Here is a 25,090-nt window from a genome sequence, read left to right as displayed (position 1 = left end):
TGAGACTAATTTTGTCATTTATTTTCATACAAAGGTCAACTTTGATAAAGGATTTTTTGTTATTTGAGGGTTCAGGGAAGAAATTTTAAGACAAATTACTTAGACACCATATAGAATTCTGATTTTAATATATGTCTTTTTCTTCTTTTTAAAAAAATTGTAAAAATACATAACATAAATGTTACCATTTTACCCATTTTAAAGCATACAATTTAGTGGCATTAAGTACATGTACAATGTACAACCATCACTACTATCTATTTTCAGAACTTTTTCATCATCCCAAACAGAAAGTCTATACATAAAACAATAATTCCCCATTCCCTTCTTCCATTATTCCCTGGTAACCTCTATTCTACTTTCTGACTCTGAATTTGCTTATTCTAGGTATCTCAAATAAAAGGGATCATACAATATGTGTCCTTTTATGTCTGGCTTATTTCACTTAGCATAATGTTTTCAAGGTTCATTTATGTATTGTGTCAGAATTTCATTCCTTTTTTAAGGCTCAGTAATATCTCATTTTATATATATATATATATAGACATTTGGGTTATTTCCACCTTTTGGCTATTGTGAATAATGCTGCTGTGAACATTGATGTACAAGTATCTGTTTGAATTCCTGCTTTCCATTCTTTTGGGTGTGTATCTAGAAGCGGAATTATTGGGCTAGATGGTAATCTTATATTTAACTTTTTGAGGAATTGCCAAACCGTTTTCTACAGCAAGTGCACCATTTTACATTTCTACCAACAGTACACGAGAGTTCCAGTTATTCCACATCTTTGCCAATACTTGTTAATTTTTTGTATTTTTTATAATAACCATCCTAATGGCTTTTGACAGTTTGATTATAATGTGTCTTGGTGTGGGTCTCTGAATTTAGCCTAATTGGGGTTTGTTGAGCTGCTTGGATTGATATATTCACATCTTTTGTTAAATTTGGGAAGTTTTCAGCCATTATTTCTTCAGGTAATCTTTTTTGCCCCTTTCCCTCTTTTCCTTCTGGAGTTCCAATGTTGCATCTATTGGTCCACTTAGCAATGTCCCAACAGGTGCCTTAGGCTTAGTTCACTTTTCTTCATCCTATTTCAGCTCCTTAGACTCAGTAGTTTCAATTGCCTTATCTTCAAGTTCATTTATTCTTTCTTCTTCTTGCTCAGCTTTGCTGTTGAGTCCCTCTAGAGAAATTTTCATTTCAGTTATTGCTCTTTCCAGCTCTAGACTTCCTGTTTGGTTCCTTTTAATTGTTTCTACATCTTTGTTGATAGTCTGATTTTGTTAATACATTGTTTTCCTGATTTCCTTTACTTGTTTTCCTTTAGCTCTTCAATCATATTTAAGACAGTTGTTTTAATGTCTGTCTAGAAAGTCTGACGGCTGGGCTTCCTCAGGGGTGGTTTCTGTCAGTTTATCTTTTTCCTTTGAATGGTCTATGTTTACCTGTTTCTTTATAATGCCTGTGATTTTTTTGTTGTTGAAATATTCTGAGACTAAACTGTTTTTGCAGTGAAGTCTCTTCTGCAGAGTATGTTCAGTTAATGTTTTGACAGCTTTCCTTGGTCTTTGCAGATTGACTCTGTGCTAGGACACTCCCATACTTGGTTAGGCTCGCTGTAAGCCTAGGCAATGTCATGGTTAATTTTATTTGCCAACTGGCTAGGCCATGGTATCCAGATATTTGATCAAACACTAGATAGAGCTGTGAAGGTATTGTTTTTAGATGAAATTAGCATTTAAATTCGTAGACTTTGAGTAAATCAGATTATCCTCCATAATGCGGGTGACCTCATCCAATCAGTTGAAGTCCTTAAGAGGAAAAATGCTGAGGTCCTCTGAGAAAGGACTTCTGCCTACAGACTGCCATTGGACATGACCTGCAGTATCAGCTGTTCTCTGGGTTTCCATCCTGGAAGCCTACTCTGCCAGTTTTGGATTTGCCAGTTCCACAATTGTGAACACATTACTTACTTACTTACTTACTTATTTATTTATTGCTGCATTGGGTCTTTGTTGCTGCGCACAGCCTTTCTCTAGTTGTGGTGAGTGGAGGCTACTCTTCATTGCAGTGCACGGGCTTCTCATTGCTGTGGCTTCTCTTGTTGCGGAGCATGGGCTCTAGTTGTGTGGGCTTCAGTAGTTGCAGCACACAGGCTCAGTAGTTGTGGTTCGCAGGCTGTAGAGCGCAGGCTGGGTACTTGTAGCACACGGGCTTAGTTGCTCCATGGCATGTGGGATCTTCCTGGACCAGGGCTTGGGCCTGTGTCCCCTGCATTGGCAGGTGGATTCTTAACAACTGCACCACCAGGGAAGTCCCCCATATTACTTTATATATATATACGTGTGTGTGTGTGTATATATATATATATATATATATAGAGAGAGAGAGAGAGAGAGAGAGAGAGAGAGAGATGTATAGGGTTGACCCTTGAACAACATGAATTTGAACTGCACGGGTCCACTTACACTTGGATTTTTTCAATAAGTACTACAATACTACACAGTCTGTGGTTGGTTGAATCTGTGGATGTGGACCCGTGGATATAGACACTGTATGGAACTTGAGCATCTGTGGATTTTTGTATCCTCTGTGTGTCCTGGAACTAATCCCCGCATTGTTCGAGGGTCAACTGAATATATAGATAAGATTGTGTGTGTGTGTGTGTGTGTGTGTGTGTGTGTGTGTGTGTATACACACCTTATTGGTTCTGTTTCTCTGGAGAACGAGAACACTGACTAATATAGGTTCTGGTACTGGAAGTGGTTCTAGAGGAATGGAATCCTAAGGATGAGTTTTCTGGGTTGGTTCTCTAATTTGATGAGATTTAAGCGTGACTTTTCAGTAGTAAAGAGAGCTCTGATAGTCCCTGGTGGTGATGTGGCAATAGAGACATGCAGAATACCATCACTGGATACTCCTAATCAAACAAAGAGGCAAGGGTCTGGGTGACCATGTATATGTTCTGCCTCAGGGGTGTATCAGTTATCAGCTCTCTAGCCCAGTGTCATAATTTAGTTCATCTTGATCACTTTTCCTTTCCACAGTACATCACAATGCTCCATTACGTTGAGATGCGGATTGGACCTAGCAGGAAATGGCAGCTACTCTAGACTTACTGGTAAGATGTTTGTGTGTCAGAGAATGAGAAATAAATCGGACAAAAATTCAGGGACCTTCTACCTCAGTGAAATTTCTTGGGGTCCAATGGTATAAGGCATGTTGGGATATTCCTTCTATGATGAGGGATAAATTCTTCTATCTGGCTCCTCTTACAACCAAAAGAAAGGTATAAGGTCTAGTGGGCCTCTTTGGATTTTGGAGGCGACATGGCAACATATTCCTCATTTGGATGTGCTACTCTGGCCCATTTACCATGTGACCCTAAACGCTGCTAGTTTTGAGTGGGGCCCAGGACAAAGAACAAACCTGGCTCTGCAACAGGTCCAGTCTGCCATGCAAGCTGCTCAAGTATCAGTGGCAGATAGGGATGCTGTTGGAAGCCTTTGGCAGGCCCTGCCATCCTCTCTGGATAAATACTTTGTGAGAGACAGCTTTTGGCTGCTACTGGGCATTGAAGACTGCCTAACCAAAGACCACGAAGTTGCCATGCAACCTGAGCTGCCTGTCATGAACTGGGTGTTGTCTGACCCCCTAAGCCTAAAGTTGGGCATGCATAGTAGCATTCCATCATCAAATGGAAGTGGTATATACAAGATTGGGCTCAAGCAGGCCCTGAAAGCACAAGTAATTACTGAAGAACTGGCCCGAATGCCCATGGTTCTCGCTCCTGCTACACCTTCTCTCTCCCAGCCTGCACCCATGGCCTCATGGGACATTCCATATGATCAAGTGATAGAGGAAGAGAAAACTTGGGTGGTTTACAGATGGTCCTGCACAGTATGGGACACCATAGCCTCTTTCTGGGACATCTCTGAAGGATAGATACTCCATTCTATAGATGACAGCTATGGAGGTCTTTCAAGTAGGGGTGACTTAGATAAATCACACTGGCTACCATGGGAAAGAGTGGCGTGACCTCTAGGTTTGGGTCAAGCTCAAGTACAGATAAGGGCCTAGTCTGGTCTTTGGGTGAATTTGGGTCCCAAGGAGAAGACCTGGCTTGGGTGTCTGTCAGACTGGAGGGCCCCCTGGCTGGACTTGACCTGTTTGGGCTAGACTGGACCCCTGGGGTAGGCCTGACCTGTGTGCCTGGGGATATCAGACTGGGAATATCAGGCAGAGGCTCACCTGTGTTTGGAACTGATTGGACTCTAGAACCTAACTTGTGTGCCTGCATTAGACTGATGGCATCAAAACTGACCTGTATATTCGGTGAGACTGGGCTTCATGTCCAATCTTACTATGTATCTGGGAGAGACTGGGCACCAGGGAAGAGCCTGGCCTGTTTATTTGTTTCAGACTGGGTGTTCAGGGCAAGTCGTGGTCTGTGCAACTTGCTCTATACAACTTCCAGTGGAGCTCCATATATCCAGATATTAACCGGGGGGCTTTCTCAGGAGTCAGGGAGAAGAGGACAGAGAAACTAATAACAAGAATAAATAGGGAAAAGCAATTTTATCATTGGAGTGAAAACAGAGCATTCTAAGAATTCAAAAAGGAATAGTTTACCAACAATGAACCTGCTGTTGAGTCCTCCATAATCTCAGGAAATTCCAGCCTGTCCCTCAGTACTGCCTGCTTATTTCTTGTTCCCAGAGGTCACAGCCCCAATTTCCCAAGTTGATGAAGTTCTCTCACCCTGGCAGTTTCTCCTTCACCCTCATATTCTGCAGCCTCTCTGGCTTCTCCCTAACCTCCTGGGCTAATTCCTTTCCACAGAGCATCTTTTCTACATGTTGCCTGATCTCTCTGATCCTTACCCCCTAGATGACAGGATTCAAGGCTCCTGGGAGCAGCAGATAGATGGCACTGAGCAGGTTCTGTACATCCTGAGACACAGTCTTGGCTACTCGGAAAACGATGGAAGTGGAGAGACTAGAGAGGTAGATGGTGAGGATGACCAATGGGAGTGGGAGCCACACGTGTGCAAGGCCTTGGTTCGGGCTCCCCCAGGAGATATCCAGAAGACAGCATAGATGATGCGGGTGTAGGAGGTCCCCAGCAGGGCTAGATCAAAGGTCACAGTGACCAACCGCATGGCCAGCCCCAACCAGTTGTTGAAGGTCAAGTCTCCACAAGCTATGCTCAGCAGTGTGATGTACTCACAGGTAAAGTGTCAGATCACTGCTGTCTGGCACAATCAAGCTCGTGAGGTTAGCACTACCAAGGGCACTGCCACTCCCAGGCTCCATGTCAGGGCAAAAAAGGCCAGCACGCCTAGCAGACGGGAGGTCATCAGGTCACTATAACAGTGTGGGTGGCACGTGGCCACCAAGCAGTCTAGGGCCATGGCCAGCAGGAGGTTGTAGTCCAGAAGGAGAGTGAGGTAGATGAAAAACATTTGGGCCAGGCAGCCATGCAGTGATATGGGGTTAACATAATGCACAAAGCCCTCCAGCTTTTTGGGTATCACCGCTGTAGCAGTACAAATGTTGAAAGCCAGGAGTGGGGCGATGAGCATGTACATGGGCTGATGCAGGCTCTGCTGGGCCACCACCGTGTGGATTGGCAGAGACGATGGTCACATAGGGAAAAGTAAGAGGCAGGACCAGGAGGGGCCTCCACTGTCGCAATCCAGAGAAGCCCCCCAGGAAGAAGTTGGTGTAGGAGATGTTGAAGGTGCTGCTATTTCCATCCTTACCCACTGGCTTTGGCCCTGAGCTGGCCCCAGGAGTGGGGATCAGAGACTGTTAGAACAAAATGGTCAATGGAAGAAAACCTATTTTTCTTTTAGGGCCTGCGTGGTTTGTGATGAAGATCCACCTCTTCGTGCACGTATGTCTACTCTTTTGGGGCACAGACAGGTACTATGTCAGGTGTCATGGGAGCAACAAAGATGAACAAGACATTCCTTGTCCTTAGGGAGCTCTTGGCTTTTGTATGTGAAATGTCAACTTACAAGATGCTGTTTATCTGTGATACTCCAGGTATTTGATTGCTGAGTAAAAGATTAGGTGGAAAGTAGGTGTGGTATAGGAGAGAAAAAAGAGTGATGGGCCAGAGGCAATAGAAAGGATGAAGAAGATCCTTGATTAGGAGGAAAAAAGAATATATGAGGAATCTTTGGTCCAAGAGGCCTGGGAAGAACCAAGTGGGGCTTATTGGGAGAGAGGAACAAGTCAGGAATGATGGCCTCACTTCTGTGCCTGGGGTACACTGTGTGGCAAGGGGAGAGGAAAGTTGCTGAGGGGTACTTCTGTTCTTCCTGGGCACAAACAACAGGCCACAGAGACTTCTCCCTTCCTAAGACCCTCTAGACTGGATGTGGGGCCTCCTGCCTGGCCTTGTCATCAGTGTCATGGATGATGCTTGCATTCCTTTCAGAATGTGAGTTCCAGGAGAACAGGGGTAACAGCATACCTCTATTGTGTTCTCTGAAGCTCCAAGCACAGAGCCACCATGAACACACAGGAAGTGCTCGAGCGTTGCTTGTCGGGTAAGGTGAATGAGGAACAGGGAGAAGACGGTAAGAAGCTAAACAGTTAACTGGGCTCTGAGAGTAGTAATTTCAAAGCTTTGGCCAGGTTTTTGTATAATTAAGAGAGCAGATATTAAGATTAAAGATGTGTGATTCAGTACTGGGCTCACATCTTATCCAGATTCTTAGCGAGAACCATTTGGTGGTGGTAGGTGTGATGATTAGAGGAATTAACCCTGATATGCATAAAAGTAGCTGACGCCTATTGGACATTTACCATATGTTAGGCAGTGTTCTAAATGCTTTCATCTTTTTTAATCTTCTTAATTTTACTGAGGAAGAAAGTGAGGCACAGAGAGATTAAGTCTAGTTCAAGATCATACAGCTGGTAAGTGGCAGAGCTGGATTTGAACCCAGACAGACTCCAGAGTGCATGCTCTTAACTTCAGGATGACCAACTAGTCCTGGCTTGCTGGAGACTTACCTGGTGTTAGACCTGAACATCCGGTGTCCCAGGAAACCTTTCAGGCAAATGAGGCAGTTGATCATTTTACTATAACTACTAATTACGTTGAAGATTAGAGAAGCCTTATGAATTGTGGAGCAGCTAGGAAGAAATATTCTTCTTTCTTATAGGTTTAAATGTATTGTCTCTGAAAATCAATGTTTACATGGGTGTTACTATAGCCACCCTCTGAATACTCAGAAGACTAAAGAGGAACATCTCTAAGTTCACAGAGAGACCTCAAAAGGAAGTGGATTTGGAATTCCAAAGCCCACCCTGGAATGTGTTTCTGGAACTCTTAGAGCATTATTTTAGTAAGAACAACTCAAATTTTGGGAAATGTACTTTCGTTGTGGTTGGGCAAAGACCAGACAACACTCGTGGGGAGGTGGTAAAAATTCTTAGGGGCTGTCTGTTGAAGACTTTCTCGGGGGGGGTGGAATTCAGGAGCTGAGAGTGAGCGAGGTGAGAGGTGATCTGTGATGGAATAAAGGGGCGTGGAGGAAAACGCAGCACGGAGGAGCAGTGGCCAAGAAGACATTTAGGGACCCCCGCTCCTTCCCAAATAACACAGGATGGTCATCCTTAAGGGGGAGAATAAGCTGGCTTGGGCTGCCCACAAACATCTTAACTTGGACAAGGTTGGTCTGTCTCCGTCATGTGAACTGTAATTTTCTCTCCTGTTCTGTATCTTAGGATTACTTAGGTAAACTCCTAAAGGAGCTTCTTTGACACTGGGCTCCAAAGCAGTCAGTAGAGGAAATGTAGAATAACAAGCTCCTCAAGGCAGGGCAGAAGGAATGAAAAAGACTGTAAAAGATGAGGAGATCAGTTTACTGGCTAATGAAGGTCTTAAGACAGATGAATAGATGTTTCTAGAGACAGATCAATCAGACTTAAGAACTAAGTGGAAGTGGAGAGAGAGGAATCAACAATAATTTCAAGGTTTTTTTTGCTTTTGTTTTTCAGCTGTGATGACTGCTAAAACCTGAGGAAGGAGGAACAGTGTTGGAGTGTTGGGAGGTACACTTAATAAACCCATTTGGATGTTGTGAAAACTCACAAATGAAGAGATGTCCAGTCAACAACTGGAAATAAGGGTGGAGTGCTCAGATGAAGGATTAAAGCTGGATTTGGGGATTATAATGTTATTGAGGTCATGGCATAGAATCTTAAGGGGTCGACAGAGTAACATAACAGGTGTCAGTGAAGGAGACAGAAAAAGAGGGAAGAGGGGTGGAATGAGAACGAGGAGCAAATGGGATTCTGGAAACCAGAGAAGGAGACGTTCTGCTGCTCTGGAGGCTTCAAGGTAAAGAATTTACAGACTGGGCTTCCCTGGTGGCGCAGTGGTTGAGAGTCCGCCTGCCGATGCAGGGGACACGGGTTCGTGCCCTGGTCCGGGAGGATCCCACATGCCGCAGAGTGGCTGGGCCCGTGAGCCATGGCCGCTGAGCCTGCGCACCTGGAGCCTGTGCTCCGCAACGGGAGAGACCACAGCAGTGAGAGGCCCGCGTACCGAAAAAAAAAAAAAGAATTTACAGACTAGTAGAGGCGAAAGACCAACACAACTAAGTCACCCTGCAAGGCTTAATGTTCTGAGTAGCAGAGGAGGGGGACAGATAGGAGGGCAGAGATAAAGAGGCCAGACGTCATGTGCTCTCTGCAGAAAGAGACACAGCTCCTCTACTGTAAAAGTCAGCACCACAGACAAGAGCTCCTTTAACTTCCCTGTCCCCACAAACTGGCTACTGTGCTCATCTTTCTCTCTTCCTTCTATTCCCAGTGAAAGAGATGTCTTTCCTCACTTTTGTCCTCAGGATATCTTCCACTTCTCCCCTCTTACCCTCAGCATATGGAGTTCAAGTCTGTCATTGGTGAAAATAAACTCATCCTTAACTTCTTTCAGTCCTCAAGCTTCCAATCTTTCTCCTCACCATTAAAGCCAAGGCCCTGGACATGTCTTTATCATGCTATAATTTCTGGCTTGCTGATCTAGCTCCCCACTAGACTGAAAGTGTTGCTGGTGGGGAGACCATGTCTTACTCATCTGTCTCCCAGTGCCCGGCACAGAGCCCACTGCAGAGTACGTATGTGCTCAGTAAGTGTTGTGTTGAAGGAATACATGAATGCACCAAGGGATTTTAATAAACATTTTCATTTGCAGCTAACTTAGAGTAGCTCTTTGAAGTTGAATGAATGAATGAATGAATGAATGAAAAACTAACCCCATCAAGGCTAGGAGATTCTAAGTGATTTGCTTAGTCTCACCTAGCAAGAAGAGCCTGGCCTCAAATCTAGGTCTTCTTGGACTCTTCTGTCTACACCACCGTTTTCTCCCTCACACCCCACACACAAGGCAGCATCAGAGAGGCTCCAAGCAGTCTTAGTCTCAGCAACAATACTACAAGTTAGCATTTATTGAGTACTTACTACATGCCAGGCATGGTTCCAAGGGTTTTTCCATAGAGTATCTCTAATATTCACAGGAACCCTAAGGGATGAATACTATTTATTAACCCAGTTTACAGATGAAAATACTGAGGCTTAAAGAAGATAACTAATTAAAGTGTCATAAGTGTTAAATGATAGCTGGGATATGGATGTAGATTTGTCAATGGTAAATGTGGAGTTCAATTCCAATCTCATGTTTACCACCTCAAATCCCCCATAAATCTTTTGTCTTTTCATCCCAACCGCACCGTGGTAGCCTGTAGAGGACTCCCGTTGGGTCATAGCCTTCTGTGGCTTTGTTTTCACCTCTGAAAAGGTAAGGCCTGAGGTCAGTGCCCAGCTCCAAGGCACTTCTCTATGAGGCTGAGAGGAGGGATGGATAAGTAGCCCTGTGACTCCAGGGGATTTCCAGTGGAGTATGAGATACCCAGTGGGGAGGCATTTCCAGGGACTCAAAGGAGGAAACAATGAGAAACCCAGAAGAACTTAGGGAGGACCCCAGGGATAGAGGCTGGGTGGAGATGACAGTGTACTAACATTTTAATTTCTATGGCTCTTGTTTTTTCTCACAGAGCAGTCACATCTGCTGAGGGGTTTCCCTACTTTACAGGTGAGCCATTAGAGAGAGCAAGTCAGGGTTCAGGGCAGCTTCCATTTCAGGGGCACTAACAGGCAGAAGCTGGGGATGACCTGGGGCTCAGCTGAGGGCGAGGGGCTCCTGCAATTTGGGGGTCACCCAAAGGCAGGAAAGGGCACTTGGGTGACAGTGACAGCCCTGTGGTGGAGACAAGGACATGATTTAGGTGTGGTGTGTGTGTGTGCATGCATGTGCCTGAGTGCCTGATCATGTACGCACACGCTGAGATTCATGAGGCATCTACTTCCCCATAATAGGCAGCTTAGGAGCTCGGGAAGGAGACGACTTTGGTGTGGGTTGTACTGAGAACAGCCAGGACTCACAGAGTCAGGGCCTGGCTTTTCCAGAGAGGCATTTGTTTGTCCTCTGGAATTTGAGAGCAGTAGGACTGAAAAACTTTTCCTCTTTTTCTGCCTTCTTTGGGTTAACTATTTTCATGATTTCATTTTATCTTCTTTGTTGACTTATAAGCTGTGCCTCTTAGTGGTTGCTTTAGGATTTGTAGTACACATCTTTAACTTACCATAATCTACTTTTAAGTAATATTATGCCACTCCAACAAAGAGTATGAGATCCTTACAACAGGATTCTTCTGTTTCCCCCCTTCCATTGTTTGTGTTATTGTTGTCATAGGCTTTATTTATGCATAAATTATAAACCCCACAATACATTTGTATATTTTTGGCTTTATACAGTCTATTGTATTCTAAGGAGATTTACAAAAATAAGGAAAAATTAATATTTGTTTGCAAAATTCATTCATGCTTTTATGTGACTGTAGCTTACTTTATTGCTAGCATCCAGTGTATAAATGTACCATAATCTATTTACGTATTCTATTGCTGAGGGACATTTATGTTGTTTCTGGTTTTCCACAATTAGTAATAATGCCAATATGAATATTCTTGTACATGTATTTTGATGCCCAAGTGCCTGAGGAGATTTCCGGGATCAAAGGGTATGCATATATATCTTTGATTTTACTAGAAAATGGCAAACTGTCTTCCAAAATGGTTGTACCAATCTATAACCTCAGTAGTAGTGCATGAGTGTTTCCAGTGCCATCTGCTGAGAAATTGTTTGAATACATATACAAATCTACTATGTCTACACAATAGATGTGAGGTTGTATAGTGCACAACCTGAACATCTGTATATGAGAGGCTGGAGATCAAATACCTTTTCTCTTTTTTTATTTCTTCTTTTTTTTTTTCAGTGGGAGCCAGAATAGACATAATACCTATACCCAAAAGCCTACATTGATAAGGACATTCTGAGGTCAACCAAGAGATGTGAGCTCTGAAGTTTCACCACTTTTTAAAAATCTTCTCCCATTCATGAGATTATAGTAGTGGCAGCCATCTTGTACCATTTTATACAATTTAGTCATGCCACCAGCCCCAGTCATAGTTGGTAAACCATAAGCAAATGTTGACCAAGCTACTGTAATCAGAGACCTTTCTCCCAGAATGAGGAACAAAGAGATTAAATTTTTGTATCATGTAGGTGGTTATATGTAGGGCACGCAAAAATCCAGTTTTCAGAGAGAGAGAGAGATTGTAGAAAAAATAAATCACACTCTTAGAGGATAGATGAGCAAAGGAAAACAGAGAATCTTAGTCATTTTTATAGTTGTTTGTTCTTTCCAGAAATTTCTTCAGGTTAAGCTGCACTCCAATCTTCTGGTGACTTAGCACCTTCATTTTAGAATTCCCCAATTTGTGTTAGCACTGGTTTGCCTTGGTATGTACATATTTGCAACAACTTAAATGTGAAATGCATAAAGGCAATGAGTTTTGTTGGTTTTGTTCACTATTATGCCTCTTAGCATCTAAAATAATTCTTGCACCTAGAACTCTCTCAGTAAGTAGCTGTTTGTTTGTTTTTTTGTTTTTTTTTTGCGGTACGCGGGCCTCTCACTGTTGTGGCCTCTCCCGCTGCGGAGCACAGGCTCAGGACGCGCAGGCTCAGCGGCCATGGCTCACGGGCCCAGCCACTCCGCGGCATGTGGATCTTCCCGGACCAGGGCACGAACCCGTGTCCCCTGCATCGGCAGGTGGACTCTCAACCACTGCGCCACCAGGGAAGCCCCAGTAAGTAGCTGTTGAATGAGTGAATTGAAGAGCAACAACAAAAAAATGTCTACACAAGTCTCATAGAATTGTCCCTTATTCCAAGAGAGTTCTGGTTAGATTACAACAGGAATAAGAAAAAGAAAAGTACTTAGACTACAATAAAAGAGAAAAGTATAAGGTTCTATGACCTCTAAGATAAAACAATTAACTCTTTTCAAGGTCTAAGCTAATCAGTGAGGGCTTCACTGATGTGGCATTTGGGATAAATATTGAAGGATGTCATAAGAATAAACAGTAGTGATTCAGGCTGGAGAAAATATGAAATTTAGAAAAGATTTAGATTAGGTTAGAATTTTCTAATCTGAAAATTAGAAAGAGGAAACAGAACATGAGGATTCCCAGAGGTGCAAAAAAAGATAATGAATATATTCTGGATGCTTAAAAATTACCTTATGATTGACAGAATTTATGTGGGAATCTAACTATGGGTGAGACTAGAGAGAACTGGGTAGAAGATCACATCACTAGGTCTTATAATCATAATTAGGAAGTTATCAATATTGACCCAAAAGCAATTGGGACCCACTGAAAATCATGTCACTCTTCACAGTAACTCCTGATCTCCCCAAATTGTGATATGTTCATTTCCTGAACACTTGACCTCTTGCCTGCTTTTGAATGACAGATAAGTAAGTAGCTTACATTAAAAAGTTCTTAGTCCATTATTTTTCTAATGGTACATTGCTTTGTTGATTTATTTCTCTATGCTACTTATTTTTAAAAAATAAATTAACAAACAAACAAAAAACCCACACTCATTCTGACTTCAGAAGCCTGTGTTCATATCTGCTCTGCTGTGCTGCAATCTAACTGGCTAGTCCTACTTTCTACTTTCTACTGTTCTTTCCCATTAGGAGAAGGAATTAAATGCATTGGAAATAGCTGGAATATAGCAAATGATTAGCTCTTGTATTGATGGAGGCTGTAGAAGTACTTAATTTTCTAGGACAACTGGCTTACTTTTATCCAGGTTCTATGGAAAATTCCAAGTCTAGCTGTGGACATGAAACAGTTCTTAGTCTACAAAAGTGATTTTCTTCCCAATCTAATGCAGTGTGATGTGACTTTAGTGCCTTGGAAAATGATGACACCCATGGTATATAACGACCATGCCAGTTTCAGCCAAATTATCTTGGTCCTTTTGCAGTTTCTCTGTGGAAACTCTAATTTAGCTGAAGAAATCAAGTTTCTTTAACTGAAATATTTTTGTTTTTTCTTTTTACATTTTTTAAAAACTGTGAAATACATTTAGTTTGTTTTAAATATGTGAGCTAGAATGAGACATTTCATTCTGCTTTAAATCATAAATGACTAACATTTGAATTCTGAAATAGTATAGACAAATACCTTTTCATATGCTTATTTTCTGAAGTGACTGTCAAATCTTTTATCAATTTTACCTATTTATGAAATAAGTTATCTGTCTTCTTATTGATTTGTAGTTATTCTTTATAAATTCTGGATACTAGTTCTCTGTTGGTTAAATGTATTATAAATATCTTCCCCAAATCTGTGGCATGATTTTTCACTTACTTATGACATCTTTTGATTGAAGATATGTCTAGTACATAGGATACCTTTGTACAAATTACAAAAAGGCTCCGTTTCTGATGGCTTGGTAAGTGTGGTGTGGTAAGTGCAGTATGGGCTGAATTTCATCTTTCACTTGCTTTTGTCAGATGCCTTTGTGCAGATTACCTATATAATGTATTACATAAAAGTGGCAGGTCTGCTTTTGATTACCAAACATTCTGAATTTTAATGTAGTCAAATTTATATCATTTTTTCTTTCCTCTGTAAAAAAGGTTAGTGCTTGTTGTGTCCTATTTAAAAAGACTTTCATTACTGCAATGTCATGAAGATATATTCCTCTATTATCCTATAAAAGCTTTATGGTTTGGACTTTAACATTTAGATGTACCTTTCTTTAATATTTCCAATAAATAATGAAGTGTAATGTATACAGTTATTATATCGTGTGCATAGCCTCTTGTGAGTTCTGATAATACAGAGCCCTCACCATGATTTCAGCAAGTTCCTGTGGCTTAACATATCACTTTCACTTTGTCTTTGTTCTTATGTTTGCTGTTCTCTTAGGTTTCTGCGGCTTTTGTGATTTTGTAGCCATCACTGAGGGGGCTTAAAGGAGGGTCACACTATAGAGTCTGCACACTTTTGTCGTGTCCTAGATTGTCCTTTCTCTTTCTCATTTTCCTTTTCTCTAGGAGCTCAACATTTCCCTCATTTTTCCCGGAGAATAGTTCTACCCACTTTTACAAATGTTTAAAAATTTTTCAATTTTGAAATAATTTTAGACTTAAAAAATGTTGCAACAACAGTACAGAAAATTCCTGTGTACCCTTCACCCGGATTCGCCAATGTTAGCGTCTTCCATAACCGCAGTACACTTATCAAAACCAGGAAACTAATATCAATACAATACTATTATCTAATTTACAGACATTATCCAAATTCTGCCAAATGTTCCACTAATGTCCCTTTTCTGATCTAGGATCCAATCCAACATTGCATGTTTGCATTTAGTTTTCATGTCTTCATATTCTCCTTTATTTAGAATAGTTCTTCAGTTTTTCCTTGTCTTTCATGATTTTAACACTTTTGAAAAGTACTGGACAGTTGTTTTGTAGAGCATACCTCATTTTGGGTCTGTTTCATGTTTCCTCTTGATTTAATTCAAGTTATATATATATTTTTGCAGAATACCACAAAAGTGATATTGTGCCCTTCTCAGTACATCATTTCAGAAGATAGATGATACCACTTTGTGCCATTACTGGTGATGTTAACATCTATCATTTGTTTAAGAGACTGAAGTTTTCTCCATTGCTTTCTGGCAGTATAAGAGAATCTAGATCATTTTCCATACCCCAACACTGAATCAGCCATTTCCCCAGGCATCCTTGATTCCTTTTATTGGCACTATCCCCTCACTGTTAACACCTTCTACCTTCAAGCAACTGTCAATCTATTTTCTCTAACAAACAATGACTTTCCTATTAAAAGAATAATGTTTTCTTACTACCTTACTCTGATATCTTTAAAATACAGTTTCTACCCTGATAGAACACATTGTTAAGCAGTTAAAAAGACATTTATCCAACATATATTACTATAGTGGGATATGGGAAAAAGGCAAATATTTATTGTAGACATAATATGTAGAAACCATTGTTTAGTCATTTTGTCAGTTATCGCTTATCACAAAATTGCTGCATAACGAGCAGTCACAGAAAAATCAATGGCACGTATTTACTGTAAGCACTTATTGTTCGCACACTTGGGGTGGTCAGCTAGGTGGCTGGGCTAACTCACGTGTCTAGGGGTTGGCTGGCTATAAGCTTATCTAGGTTAGCATTGGGTGGGATGGTTGGGGCAACTCAGCTATGCATCTTCTGTTCCTCCAGCAGGCTAGCCCAAGCACGCTCTCACAGTTACGGCAGAGATGCAAGAACATACGTAGAAATACTATAGAAGAAAAACCAGAGTTGGATAGTAGTTAAAGAGGTAAAAACAGATTTTATTCAAAACTATGTCAATGGTAGAAGAGAGACCTCAGTATAGAACCAGGCTCAATTACAAACACGACATGGTCAAGTGGGAATTTATAGACAAGAAGCAGGAGGGGGGTCAATGGATGGAGAATTACTAAGAGGAAACAATAAGGGTCAGGGGATTTGGGCTAAAGGGACCTACCAGGATTCTTTGCTCGAGGACTAGGCCAGGTGATCAGACATTACCTGAGGGATGGTAGAGGCGGAAGAACTGGATCAGATATTGAGGGTGAAGGATTCTAGTTAAACTGACTCAGCAGGGTTCTTGCTGAAACTGGATTTTACAAGGAAGTGCACAGATGGGCCTAGGAGAAGGTTCAGGAGCCTGACCAGAGTTTAGTCAAGCAAAGATTCTTTGTCAATACCCAGGCACTTTTTTGAGTCTTTGCTTGTATCAGCTTTGCTAACATCCCCTTGGCCAAAGAAAATCCCATGGCTTAACTCAGAATCAGAGTTTCCTCTCTGCTTTTCTTGCCTTAGTCCTCTGATTAGTCTCAGGCCAACGCCACATATTTTATTTTATTTTTTGTTTTTGCGGTACGCGGGCCTCTCACTGTTGCGGCCTCTCCCATTGCGGAGCACAGGCTCCGGACGCGCAGGCTCAGCGGCCATGGCTCACGGGCCCAGCCGCTCCGCGGCATGTGGGATCCTCCCGGACCGGGGCACGAACCCGTGTCCCCTGCATCGGCAGGCGGACTCTCAACCACTGCGCCACCAGGGAAGCCCGTAACGCCACATATTTTAGATTTTTGTTATACAGCCCCCTACTCCTGCTACCACTATCTGTTTCACTTGTCTATTGCGACAAAATTGCCATGGAACAAACTACTGCGAACCCTCAGTGGGACACAGACATCAGCAAGAATTTATTGCTCCCATCTTGTTGGTTGACCAGGCTGCTCTGTTGAGTTTGACTGGGCTTGCTCACATTATGGCTACTGGCTGCCCTTGGCTGGGATAACTGGGGTGACTTGTCTCTGCTCCATCTATTTTTCATCCTTTTGCAAATTAATCTGAGAATGTTCTCTTGGGGATGGCAGATGTGCAAGACAGCAAGAAGAAACAAACACTTTGTCAAGATCTGCTAATCTCCCTTTCACCATGACAAGTTGTTACCGAATTGGTTAAACTTGACCCGCGCTGGAGTCCTAGCCCATCTGAGACTCCTTGTCTCGGCCAGGGAGGTTCTTTTTCCAGTTGGATTCGCACAGCCAGTAACTGGAGCAGCACAAGTTTTATTCAATGGCAAAGAATGGAGAAGCTGGCGCCTAATTTGCAAGTCAGCTCAACCCAGTTCAGCGGAAACACCAAATATACAGGAAGGTTGAGATAAAAGGGAGGGAGTTGTAAAGAGTGGGAGGAATACTCATGAGTTATCTGAGAACAGGGGAGAACCTGGAACTGAGACAACTCTCCTTTTCCATCCTTGTATGGGCTTTTCTTATTGTTGTCATGGAGATTATCAACTGTCACAGCGCTGGTGGCTGTGTCATTCAGCATGCTTATGCATTACAATGAGTGTATAAAGAGGCTCAAGAACTCCTGGAAGTCGAATCTTCCACCATCTTGGGCCTAGTTGGTTCTAACCCGTTCTTGTTTTTTCTCTTTGCAGTTTCCTCCCAAAACTTAGATAACAGTAATTGGTTTCCATTCAAGGGAGGGGCAGGGGTATGATTCTGGGGCAACAGCCTTGGTAACAAAGTCACTTGCTGTCATTGCAATATCTGTTACAGGAGCTATTGTGGGGATATCCTAGACAGTATGCCTATTTTCCTGGCTGAACAAAATGTAAAGGGAGCCTTTCATGGTCCTCTTTCAATGTGTGTAAAATATATAAGAAATAGACCAGAGTTCTTCTCTGCTCACTTGCAAAATGGTTAGGTCAGGCAATACTCTCATTTTCTCTTTTTCTGTGAAACATTTTTTGCAACAGTTTCAAAGTTGTGAAGCTATCATGTCTCACCCCAAACTCGACCTTCTATATTCAGCTTTGTTATGGTGGGGTTAGGACTCTGCAAATTACTTCTTATTCAGGCAGGCATTAGTTTGTATTACTCTATCGATGGATACTTGAGGGTTATTGGAAAGAAGGAGGAAGGCAGAATGGACTGGCTCCTTCCTGTTTGCTTATTATTCCAGTCAGTATCACCACCAACAGACCTTTGCTCTGGCAACTGTAATCGGTTTCAGTTTATAACTTCTCTGGACCCTCCCAGATCCAGCCTCATTGTATCCCCTCAGAGGTACCAGCACCTTCTGGGCAGTCCCCAGCTCACCAAGAGGTCTGCATCCCAGTCTCATGCGGCTCTGAGCTCCAAAGGTGCAACACTAGCCAAAAAGCACCTCCTTCTCATAAATCTGTGTCCCCGCTGTACACAGCCCTTCCCATGGGTTCCTAAGGTGCTGCAGCATCCTTGCAGCACCTTCTGCTCAGAAGCCCGAGTTTCAGCTCTGGATGCTTCTTCTCCAAGTTTCTAGGTTCTGACCATCTCAACCTCTTCCCTTTGTTCCTTGAACCCTGGGGGTGGTTGCTGCTCCTGCTACCCATGTGTTACCTCAGGGTTTTCTTTTTGCCTTTTCAAGTCTCTACCTCCTGTCTAACTAAATTCCTTACATTAAATTCTCTGTTGAAATACCTAGTGTGGTTTCTGATTTCCTGACTGGACTCTGACTGGTAAAACTTGTTAGGGGACCATTTATATCTTCAGAATGGTTTTCTCTTTAGAGAAGATGTTAGGGCAATTTAACTGATACTCTGAAGGTGGAACTAGGAGAGAGTTAGATAAAATCCCAGGTGATCATTTTGGTTTGTGGCTTCTAGTTCTGTGAAAACTTCCCTTCACCTTTAGAACAGTGAAGCTGCAAGCAGAGCTCAGAGAGGGCTTGCTGTGCTAATATTTTCTTCTGTAGGTCTGCATTTGTCCTTTGTTCATCATGCCTACCAAGCAGCTCAACCTTCAGGCATAGCTGGGTTTTAAACCAACATCTAATGGACTCTAACACCCATGCTCTTTGCTCCACGTTGAACAGTGTCCTCAGGTGCTAGTGGTGAAGATGAAGGCAAGGACGTGAGGAACTCTATGGAGAGCATTAGGAGACATTCTGTTGTATTTTGAAATCATATCTGGATGCTTTGGACAGTCATGGGACAGAGCAGTGGCTGACTCAGAAATGAGCAGCCACCTTAGAATGGAGAGAATTGCTTCTGCCTCCCTAGTATTTTCTCTAGGGTTATGACATGTCACTGAATTTAATCAAGAAACATTTATTGGGCTTCTTTGGAAACTTGACTGTTTCTGTCAGGTAGAGAAGGAGAGTGGTGGAGCAGCAGAGTGCTAGTAGTGAGTATATACTTAGACCAAGAGTACCCTGAAGGTGAGGGCTATTTCCTCCTGCAGGGAGGAGAACATGCTGCCTCCGAAATCCTTGGAAGACCACAACACGTCTATCAGCCCCGGTGCTGCCCACTTTGTGCTTCTCTCCTTGTACACTCAAAGCCTGGGAAGGATGACTTCCGTGCTATTGCACGCTCCTGTTCCCAGGGACATTGTAAACATGCTTGTTTATTCTCCTCATGTGTCCCCCACCCCATGTTCTTCCTAAGAAAAATCAAGAAATATCCCTCAACCCCATCAATAATATCTGCTATACTCATTACATGTTGTTACTTTGAAAGAGAACTGATGGAAAACTTGGGATGTAACTTGGCCTGGTGAAGAGAAGAGCAGGTTATATAAAAAAATAAATAAAATAAAATTCAAAAAAATCAATTAAAAATTAATTAAAAAAAGAAAATTTTAAAAAATAAATTTATTTATTTATTTTTGGCTGCATTGGGTCTTTGTTGCTGCATGTGGGCTTTCTCTAGTTGCAGTGAGCGGGGGCTACTCTTTGTTGGGGTGTGCACGCTTCTCATTGTGCTGGCTTCTCTTGTGGAGCACGGACTCTAGTCGCACAGGCTTCAGTAGTTATGGCACGTGGGCTCAGTAGTTGTGCTTCGCGGGCTCTATGGCGCAGGCTCAGTAGTGGTGGCACTTGGGCTTAGTTGCTCCGCGGCATGTGGGATCTTCCCGGGCCAGGGCTTGAACCCGTGTCCCCTGCATTGGCAGGCGGATTCTTAACCACTGCGTCACCAGGGAAGTCCCAAGAAATCTTTTTTTAAAAAATTTGTTTTATTCAAGTATAGTTGATTAACAATGTTGTGCTAATTTCTGCTGTACAGCAAAGTGATTCAGTTATATATATATATGTATAAACATTCCTTTTCATATTCTTTTCCATTGTGGTTTATCACAGGATATTGAATATAGTTCCCTGTGCTATACAGTAGGACCTTGTTTTTTATCTATCCTGTATATAATAGTTTGCATCTGCTAGTCCAAAACTCCCAATCCAACTCTCCCCCACCCCCTCCCACTTGGCAACCACAAGTTGCCACAAGTCTATGTGGCAACCACAAGTCTATGTCTGTGAGTCTGTTTTGTATATAGGTTCATTTGTGTCATTTTTTTTGAAGAAACATTTCTAAGAATTCTTTTTTTTAAAGATACTTATTTATTTATATATTTATTTTCGCTGCTCTGGGTCTTAGTTGCAGCACATAGGACCTTCTAGTTGCAGCATGCAACTCTTTAGTTGCAGCATGCATGTGGGATCTAGTTCCCTGATCAGGGATTGAACCCAGGCCCCCTGCATTGGGAATGTGGAGTCTTACCCACTGAACCACCTGGGAAGTCCTGTCATATTTTATTTTTTTAATTAAAAATTATTTTATTAAAAATTTATTTTATTTTATATTGGAGCATAGTTGATTAACAATGTTGTGTTAGTTTCAGGTGTACAGCAAAGTGATTCAGTTATACATATACATATATTTATTCTTTTTCAAATTCTTTTCCCCTTTAGGTTTTTACAGAATATTGAGCAGAGTTCCCTGTGCTATACAGTAGGTCCTTGTTGGTTATCTATTTTAAATATAGCAGAGTGTACATGTCGATCCCAAACTCCCAATCTATCCCTCCCCTCACCCTTCCCCCTGGACACCATAAGTTCGTTCTCTGAGTCTGTTTCTGTTTTGTAAATAAGTTCATTTGTATCACTTTTTTTTTTTTTAAGATTCAGCATATAAGTGATATCATATGATATTTGTCTTTTTCTGTCTGACTTACTTCACTTAGTATGATAATCTGCAGGTCCATCCATGTTGCTGCAAATGGCATTATTTCGTTCTTTTTAATGGCTAATATTCTATTGTATATATGTACCACATCTTCTTTATTCATTCATCCGTTGATGGACATTTAGGTTGCTTCCGTGTCTTGGCTATTGTAAACAGCACTGCAATGAACACTGGGGTGCATGTATCCTTTTATTTATTTATTTATTGGCTGCATGTGGGCTTTCTTTAGTTGCGGTGAATGGGGGCTACTCTTTGTTGCAGTATGTGGGCTTCTCATTGCGGTGGCTTCTCTTGTTGTGGAGCATAGGCTCTAGGCGTGTGGGCTTTAGTAGTTGTGGCACGCAGGCTCTAGAGCACAGGCTCAGTAGTTGTGGCGACTGGGCTTAGATGCTCTGCAGCATGTGGGATCTTCCCGGACCAGGGCTTGAACCCGTGTCCCCTGAATTGGCAGGCAGATTCTTAACCACTGTGCCACCAGGGAAGTCCCTACATGTATCCTTTTGAACCACGTTTTTCTCCAGATATATGCCCAGGAGTGGGATTGCTGGATCATATGGTAGCTCTATTTTTAGTTTTTTGGGGAACCTCCATACTGTTTTCCATGACGGATGCACCAATTTACATTCTCACCAACAGTGTAGGAGGGTTCCCTTTTCTCCACACCCTCTCCAGCATTCGTTATTTGTAGACTTTGAAATAATGGCCATTCTGACCGATGTGAGCTGGTACCTCATTGTAGTTTTGATTTGAATATCTCTAATAATTAGCAATGTTGAGCATCTTTTCACGTGTCTGTTGGCCATCTGTATGTTTTTGGAGAAATGTCTATTTAGGTCTTCTGCTCGTTTTTCAATTGGGTTGTTTGTTTTTTTGTTATTGAATTTTTTGAGCTGTTTGTATATTTTTGGAAATTAAGCCCTTGTTGGTCACATCATTTGCAAATATTACCTCCCATTCTGAGGGTCATCTTTTCGTTTTGTTTATGGTTTCCTTTGCTGTGTGAAAGCTTATAAGTTTGATTAGGTCCCATTTGTTTATTTTTGCTTTTATTTCTATTGCCATGGAGATTGACATAAGAAAACATTGGTATGATTTACATCAGAGAATGTTTTGCCTATGTTCTCTTCTAGGAGTTTTATGATGTCATGTCTTATATTTATGTCTTTAAACCTTTTTTTTTTTTTTTGGGCCACACTGTGTGGCTTGTGGGATGTTAGTTCCCCAGCCAGGGATTGAACCTGGGCCCTCGGCAGTGAAAGTGCCAAGTCCTAACCACTGGACCGCCAGGAAATTCCCTCTTTAAACCATTTTGAGTTTATTTTTGTGTATGGTGTGAGGGTGTGTTCTAACTTCATTGATTTATATGTGGCTGTCCAACTTTCCCAATACCACTTGCTGAAGAGACTGTCTTTTCTCCATTGTATACTCTTGCCCCCTTTGTTGAAGATTAATTGACCATAGGTGTGTGGATTTATTTCTGGGCTCTCTGTTTTGTTCCATTGATCCGTATGTCTGTTTTTGTGCCAATACCATGCTGTTTTGATTAGTGTATCTTTGTAGTATTGGCTGAAGTCCCCAGCAGGAGTGTTATGCCTCCTGCTTTGTTCTTTTTCCTCAGGATTGAGATAGCTGTTTTTTTTTTTTTTTTAAAAACACTTTATGGAGTTATGATTTACATACAAAAAGATGTACATATTTAATGTATTTAACCAGATGAATTTGGTGATAAATACAATTGACCCTTGAACAACATAGGTTTGAACTGCATGGGTCCGCTTATATGTGGATTTTTGTTTTTTCAATAGTAAATACCACAGTATGACACAATCTGCAGTTGGTTGAATTCAGAGGTGTAGAACCCTGGGTACAGAGGGCCATCAATAAGTTTTTCATGTATTTTCATCTGTGCAGAGGGTGTGTATCTCTAAGGCCTGCGTTGTTCAAGGGTTGATTGTATATACCCATGACACCATCACCACAATCTATGCCATAAACATATCATCACCTCCAAAAGTTTCCTCCTTTTTATTTATTTACTTATTATAATTATTTTTTGTGATGTAGCCTAACACCTAACATAAGATCTACCCTCTTTCATGTTCCTCAACTGATTTGATTTCCCCATCACACCGGGGAGGTAGGAGGCACCACTTTATGGCTGAGGGAGCTGAGGCTTGGAGCCGGCAGTCTTGCAGCTGCTTGGTAACAGAACGGGGCCTGGAGCTGGTCCCCTGACTCCTCCTGGCTCCTGAGCCCACTCTCGTCACTGGGGAGCTGGAGGGTCCCCTCAGTACTGGGGATGTTGTGGTAGGTTCTCTCCATGTGTGATGGGCATGGACTAGGACTAGCCCAGTTTCCCTCCTCTTGCTCACCTTGCTGTGTCCAGTCTTGAAGATGGCTCTCTGTCCCCTCAGGCAGACCCCTGGCCTCTCCACACTTAGCTCCTCCTCTTGGGAAGGGGCGGGGGAAACCTTCCAAGGGTGGCAGGTCAGTGGGCCTTCGCCTAGGAGAGAGGGCTTCCTTTCCCAATGGGACAGCTCTCAAATCTTCTCCTCTTCAGGGAGCAGGCTGGTCTCTCCAGACAGGCTTCTGGGGCCCACTCTGCCTTGGCTAGAGAGAGGGGCCTGACTAGCTGTCTTTCAGCACAGGGTAGGGGGCAGAGCAGGGGGTGGGGGCAGACCTCCAGCCAGGGTGGTTCCCTATACCAGGCACAGCCTTGTCAGCAGACTCACCTGTGGGTCCATCTTTGAGCCCAAAGGAAGAATGCCTGGGCCTGAGGAAGATGGGACACCAGCTGCCTGACTCTGAAGGGTCAGACCTGATTTGCCTAAGCCTGGGGTCTGTCTTTGGCTACTTTTATCAGTTGTGACTGGAGTGCTTCAGCCTCCTCTAAGCTCTCTCAGTGACCCCCTCCCCTGGCTGGCCAGGGGCTAGAGGGAAGGAGTAGCTCATTCAACTAGCTCCTGACCTGGCCAGATCTCGTACCTGGGGTGTTACATGTCGTATCTTATTTAAAACAAGCCCTTGCAAGGTGGTAATCATTAAACCCATCTTACAGATGAAGAAACTGAGTCTCAGAGAGGTTACTATTGGCCAAGCCTCGGCATTAGTAAGTGGCAGAGTTGGGACTTGAAGTCAAGTCTGGCTCTGATCCCCAGACCCATAAGATGCCTGACCTGGCCAAGGCTGGTGGTAGCCCCCATCTCCTGCAAGAATGGGAAATGGGAAGGAGGCACTCTATAGACTGTCAGTCCACGAGGGCAGGTCTCAGATTGAATGAATGCCTGCCTGAATCTCAGTACTTGCTCTGTTGTTTGATTTGTAGGAAAAGGTGGTCCTTATTGAGAATCCACTGGTTTGACAGTCTGGAGGCCTGGGTTCTGGGACTACCTGGCCAGGGCCCATCCCCCTGTGGGACTCATATTCATAAGGAAGGAGAGGTAACTCTCCACTCTGAGGGTCATTTGGGCTGAACACCCCAGTCCTAAGAAACCAGGCTGTAGACCCAAAGACCTCAGGCTGTGGCAGTGGCCTGATATGGCCCCTGTGTGTGTGGTTTGTGAGACGGGCAAGTGAGGGGCCATCTGGGGTTGGTGGTCCAGAAAGTTAGAGGCCATAGGCCCCTGCTAGACACATGAGCACCACCTGCCCCCATCTCTGCCTGGCCTAGCCATAAACAAATTATTTGGCTCTAGGTGCCCTTTGGTCTCTGAGAGAAGCTTTTGGAGCAGCCTGTCCTTCGCTATCCATGTCTGGGCTGGGGACCTTGCCCAGGATCTGTGGACTGACAGCTCTCTGCATGCAGGGCTGACCTTCCTCCGCACGGTGAGGCCTTCTGGCCAGGCCAGGTGCAGCCTGCACTGCCCAGAATAGCCACAAGGTGGCACCCAAGCACCATGTCAGGCAGAGGCTGCCTCGATTCAGGCCTGTGCTGCAGTCTGTGCCTGGGGGAAAGAGTATTTTGTGCCTGGCAGGGCTAGTTAGAGATGCCTCACCCTTGGACTTTCCTGGTGCACACAGCCCCCTCCCTGTGAGCCTGAGTCAGTCAGAACACACTGGTGTCAGGG

The 25,090-nt window shown here is 43.0% G+C and overlaps 1 protein-coding gene and 1 pseudogene across 1 annotated transcript in view; one reads left to right on the top strand and one right to left on the bottom strand.

The window, feature by feature from the left end:
- The first annotated feature begins 556 nt into the window (after nucleotides 1-556).
- Nucleotides 557-25,090, top strand: part of LOC111171352 (RNA polymerase II subunit A C-terminal domain phosphatase SSU72 like protein 3-like) — a 56,314-nt gene continuing 31,780 nt past the window's right edge. Inside the window, exon 1 of the mRNA XM_089915250.1 lies at nucleotides 557-12,230. The gene's annotated coding sequence lies outside the window, so the exon portion shown is untranslated. The remainder of the gene's footprint in view (nucleotides 12,231-25,090) is intronic.
- LOC111170559 (olfactory receptor 52B2-like) lies at nucleotides 2,398-23,345 on the bottom strand (annotated as a pseudogene).

Source organism: Delphinapterus leucas, chromosome 7 (genome assembly GCF_059928025.1).
Source record: "Delphinapterus leucas isolate spDelLeu-1000000601 "Yukka" chromosome 7, BTC_Dleu_Yukka2, whole genome shotgun sequence".
Taxonomy (NCBI): Eukaryota; Metazoa; Chordata; class Mammalia; order Artiodactyla; family Monodontidae; genus Delphinapterus; species Delphinapterus leucas.
This window is presented reverse-complemented; position numbering and strand designations above follow the sequence as displayed.